Source organism: Rutidosis leptorrhynchoides, chromosome 8 (assembly GCF_046630445.1).
Source record: "Rutidosis leptorrhynchoides isolate AG116_Rl617_1_P2 chromosome 8, CSIRO_AGI_Rlap_v1, whole genome shotgun sequence".
In the NCBI taxonomy this organism is placed as follows: Eukaryota; Viridiplantae; Streptophyta; class Magnoliopsida; order Asterales; family Asteraceae; genus Rutidosis; species Rutidosis leptorrhynchoides.
Window position 1 is genome coordinate 225871501 of NC_092340.1, and position 6000 is coordinate 225877500.

The following is a 6000-nucleotide window of genomic DNA, read 5'->3' on the forward strand; positions in this document are numbered from 1 at the left end:
CTCTTTCACAAGAGTAGAGACTCCTGATTATGCAGAACTATTATGGGATTTGGTTCAGGCACAAGTTGATAAGCCAAGGGTTTCATACATTCCTTGTGAAAGGTTTTTCTGTATCTTTGTCTATGATGCTATCACTACTTGCAGAAATGCAATTATATTTGTTCCAGGTACACATGGATTACAGATGAAAAGATTTGGGGAGCTGAAGATGAATACCCCAATGGTATCTGACAATCAATTCACTGCGCCGATTCCAAATTGGCTTGTGGGTCTAGCTACACCCCAAGACGTTCGAATGCGTTTTTATTTTGAGGCTGTAGGAATTCCTCTTCCGAACCCGGCACAACAAGAACAAGTTGAACCCGCTGCGGTTCCAGCCCCAGAGGTTGTAGAGGAACCTGTAGTACAACCACCCGGGCCAGCTAATCCTCTACTTAGGGTGAACCTCAAACGTTCTAGGGTAGCATGAGGATCAGGGAGCCTAGTTCACCTAGGATTGAACCAACCCTTTCAACAACACCCGAAGTGAGCAGTGACACTGATTCTTCAGCAACTGACTCATCTCCTAAACATTCTCCTAAGAGAACTAAATTTATACCTGATGATATGATTCAGACTCCGCCAACCCAACGAGTAACTAGATCTAGGACTTCGACACCCATCGTTCGCCAAACAGTTACTCCAACCGTTGGTGATACGGATCAAGACCTAGAGCCAATTAGGTCACCCTCACCCATCTATGTATCACATCCAATAATAACAGTAAACCCTACGCTAAATGAAGCGCAAGCTTCGGTAGGCAAGAGAGATAAACGCAAGGATGGTAAAAAGACCACTAAGCCCATCCAATCTAAACAGGACTTAATAATAAATCTTACACAGAAAGATGCTTCGGCATCTAAGGAAGTAAAGTCTTCCTCTACAGTAAAGTCTGCATTGACTCAATCGATTGAGGAAACTCAATCATTGAAGTCCAGAACGACCGAAGGGGGGCTGAAAAGTCTTGAAAAGGCACCCTGCATATCGGCTGGAAATCCTCCTGTGCCTCAACGTACAACAGGGTCTCGAGGTCTGGCTTATCTTGATGAGGGAGATCTGCCGCATCCCATGGAAATAATTCAACATGACAATCCTTCGGGATATTTATCAGACTTCCAGCAGACTGATCCTTTGGTTCATGAAAGTGATCCATTGGTTCAAACCACTTCTCTTCTAGATTCTGAAACTCAGGGTCTGGAGGAAGAGTCGTTAACTGAAAGAGATGTACCACCTCATGGTATATCAATGATTTCAGGAGTCGAAGATAGCAATATCTCTGCAAGATCAAAACCGACGAGTAGTTCTACTACTTTTTCAGAGTCCCATGAGACTAAAGTCATGGAGGCAGATGCTCTGAAAGAAACTTTGCCGGCGACAACTCCAGTTGTTGCCCAACCTCCATCAGAAGGGGATATCACGTATCTAACTAGTAGTATGTACCGCTCATATATCCTTACCTGCCCTCACAGCAAATCAAACACTTCCACCGACATCGCCTCCAACAGATGCTGCTGCTGCTGTTCCTATTGTCACTTTACTACCATCACCCTCGCATTCACCAAATTTCTATGATGCTTTGGAGCAAGAATATCTGTTTTCTCAAGTTAATATTGATGTTCTTCAATGCACTTTGCTTCAAGCATTATTTCGCGCTAGAGTACGATATCCACTTACTTCCTGCTCTTATCCAATAAGTCCTCACCGTGATAATGAGCATGACGATTCTGATCCTCAGAATAGTCATGAGGGGGAGATAGGAGTAGATGGAGATTATCTAACGGTGAACATTTCATCAACTAAGGGTGGTGGTGTGAGGTCTTCATCAGCTTCTCAAGCTCAACAAGTTCAGACAGAATCAGTAATGGTTTCTACTAATGGTGAAATTGATGACAAGGAGCCTGAGCAAGTTATAATTCCAATTGTGGATACAGAGGCTGATAGTGGACTGGTAGATGAGGATTTGAACTTAAGTGATTTCTATCTTGAAGAAACAGATGATGATGGGTTTGTCATTCTAAGCAAATTATCTTCAGTATCTTCAATCCCAGAAAATGTAGAGATTGTAGATGAAGGGAATCCTGATCCAGTAACTGAAAGTGATGATGAAATGGATTCTTCTGATGCCGATGAAGACAATCTTTATGTTAATCTAAATGATGATGATATCTTTGATCATATTGAAGATGATAATGTTCCAACTGAAGATGCGACAAATCCTACTATTCATTCATCGAATTCTACACCTTCATCGAGTTCAAATCTAACAAATGCTAATGAAAGCTCAACTTCTGGTACATCTACATCAAGTGAAACAGAGAATTCCAGATTCAAATACAACCATGGTATATTCTTTAAGAATCGGAAACAAATATTGTTATTGGGAGTTAAACAAGATTTCATTACTTTACGAAACACATTCATCGAGGAGAATGCTTACAAGATCTTCCGCATTAACGAAACACCAAGGAGTAAAAGATTTACTTATATAGGTTCACGATTGCTTCCAACAAGTGAAAGAAACTGGTATGAGTTTATGTGGAGGAAACACATCAACAAAGATGAAGATGACTTGTGGCTTCAAAGAAAATATCGTATTACAGAAGTGTTGAATATTACTCGAGTCGGAGTAGAGATAAGCGGAAAAAAAGACGTCATCAGTCAGTTCCACATTATTAGAGAAGATGAGAAGGAATACAAGTTCACATGAGCAGATTTTCATAATCTAGATATGCTTGATATCATTCACATCTACAACTATCTTCGTATCATCACCATTCGACCTTTTGCTAAGGCTCAAGATTTGGAAGCTGTGAAAAGATACATGATGGAGACAATTGAACTGATGAGACGTGAAGATTTTCAAATTGGTCTCGAAGCTAATAGGAAAAAGATTCGAATAACCTGTCCGAATCAATACACAGAGGGACTAAAGGATATGAGAATGTTTCAAATGCAATTGGAACCTGAAGGGTTTTTATTTGTGAATTCTCAGAAAGAAAAAGTGTTCATCCGCACTAAGGAGTTGAACAAATACTCAGATGGTACACTCAAGGCTGCACTTAAGTATCTTAAAATTCGTCGAAGCAAGTTTGATGACATTGACATGAAAATGGGTCTTGGAGAGTTTATAAAGCATATCAGAGATCGTCTGAAGCTCTGGATCCATACAAGACAGTTTGAGATTCTTCATGGCCAGAGAAAGAGAAGGTATTTCAAAGAAATGGATGAATATCCATTACATGAGGGAGATCCAAGAAAAGCGTGGGGCGTCTGGAAACCTTCTAAGAAAATTTCTGAAAATCAAGTAGAAGTTTCAAAACCAGACGGCACACGATGGAAACTAACGTTTGGACCTCTCAAGATTACTCAATAGGATTATATTGTAAAGTTCACATTTAACACTAAGGGGGAGATTGTTAGGACCCCGAAGTTGTATAGTGTTAATGTGAAATAAGCTTAATTGATGGTTCCTAAGAAGAGGGCTATATAAGGAACCTATGTAGTCCTAATTAGATAACCATTGCATTGTAACCGAGTTCTAGAAGCTGTGAAATGTAAATCTTGTTAATTCTCTCTAATACCGAATCACCTTCACACTTACCGAATCTCATTCTAACTTGTCTTTTCTTCTAATCTCAACATGATCTGACCTATCAGCTTGTCCTCAAGAAAACTTCTCATTTTTAACTTCAAGAAATCTTTTTGGAATTTCCATTCTATTGGCCTAAGCAGTTTTTTTTTTATTATAACAGCGAAAAATAAGGTAAGTCATCTATGTTAGGGTTGAAACTATATCTGCAAACATGCGAGGAGGTTACATGACTTAGGCTAGCTTTCACGGGTCACTCAAATCACACAAGTGTTTATGGTTCCTATAGATCTAAGAAATGAATTCACTCATAGCCAGTCATGTTACACCCATCGTCATAGGCTTGATAAAGACTCAAATCCTTGCTACTAATGCGAAAATGGTAATAACCATATCTTCTAGGTCATTTGTCAATTTGGAAGGATGAAAAGGAATTTTGGAGTGGTGGTGAAGTTGTTTTAAAGGATGTGAAAGAAGTGAAATAGTCTTTTTAAAGACTTTTATTTTAAATTTCGGAAATGAAAGATATATAGGAGTGCTGATATTTTTGAGAAGCACTTTCAAACTTTTTCTCCTTTTGGAGCGATAGGCATTTTTCTCAGAACTTTGAAACTATATATATATATATATATATATATATATATATATATATATATATATATATATATATATATATATATATATATATATATATATATATATATATTGTTGGAGATTTTATCTTGAGAAACTTTCTGCCGGTAAACTTTTTGCAAGACCTTTGCCATGATACTTGAGAAGTTTATAACATCGGGTTTTCGGAAGGAACCTCATTTTTTGAATTTTTCGGGTGATAGTAAAAATGATGTAGATGATGTGGTAGAGGTGGAAGGTGTGAAGGGTTTCTTTGACAAATGTCTAGCTCTTCTGATTATACCTATATCACATGTCGTTACTCAAAAATGCAGATCTAGAGCAAGTTCTGATTCTGAGACAGACATCGGCACTCTCAACGAAAAATAGTGAAGCATTAAAGATGAATGCTTATATGGTCTTATTTGGGTGTCTCACCAGAATCAATTTAGGTCGATAATGCCTAGTCATGCAATGCTCTATTAGAGACTCGGTTCATCCCAACAAGATATCTACCTTACTTAAGCCTTAATTTTTATTTACAAACGCTTTTGGATTTCCAATGTACTTTTTCGAAAAGGCTTTCTTTTGTTAAAAAATTTTGAAATTTGGCTTAAGATTAGGAATCTTTGTAATGGGGTTATTTTTAATACAGCATAAAAAGATTACACCAACATCCCACACTTAGATGAACATTTTCCCAATGTTCCTAGTGTATCCCACACTTAGGAGTTTTAGTTAAAGATTTTTGGGAATATTTGTCTAGTGTTTATTTAGGTTGGAATCCCATACTTAGTGCTAAGATAGGATGTGGCATAATTTAAGTTTGAGCTAGTAACGAGTGGAAAGGAACGAGTACTTCCTAATGGATTGTCGTGGTTGCTTGTGAAGAAACTGGCTGGCTTGTGAAGCCAGGTTGTTTCAACAATCTTGGAAGTTACGGTCTTTATTGATCGGCTCATTTGTTATCCTTTATCGTCTTCTACTCTACTTTATTGCACGGGTTGCCTCCTGAGAAGCGCTTTTGTTTAGGGTCGTTGGCTCGACCATAATGATGCCTAAAAAGCAGACATTCCCCTCTGGTGGTTGTAATCGTAGCTTTCTTGAGAGAACGTGAGTCTTGGTGGATAGATTCTGAGAAAATGTTGGACCAAGAGTTGTAGAAGATTCGGTATTTCTCTTGAAGATCTTCTGAAGGAGAGATAATGGGCGATTTCAGCTCGGACAGATCTTGAAGTCCAAAGAGAACATGGTCTACGGCTCTGCCGATTGATCCATGAATGTCGATCATCGAGGCCATGCATGTGATGATTGTTTCTCTGACGGGGTGTTCATTTCGGAGGTCTTCAAATAATGTCAAAAATTGTATCTTCAGTATCTCAAAATCTTCTGAACGGTGGTCTCCACAGTAGGTGGATGTAGCTTTGCACAAATTTGTTAAGAGGCGAAGCTGAAAAGAAGAGAAAAGCAATCCTGACCCAAGCATTAATATCACCGTCTTGGAATATATCTCCCGGCATACAGTTTTAATGTGAAACTAGGGTCCGTGGATTCGTGAAAGATACGTGCTAACTGCTTTGTAACAAAGGTGGCAATGTTGACTCGGTCTGATTCCATATGTGAGAACGAATTGTTGCGTCTTCCTTCTTCTACTACTACGTCTCGTAATTCTTTAATAATCAGATCAGCGTGGTGATCAATTATTACTTAAATCACTAATCTGTCTGGTGTGCTTTTGAAATTATCTCTTTCCAAGAGAA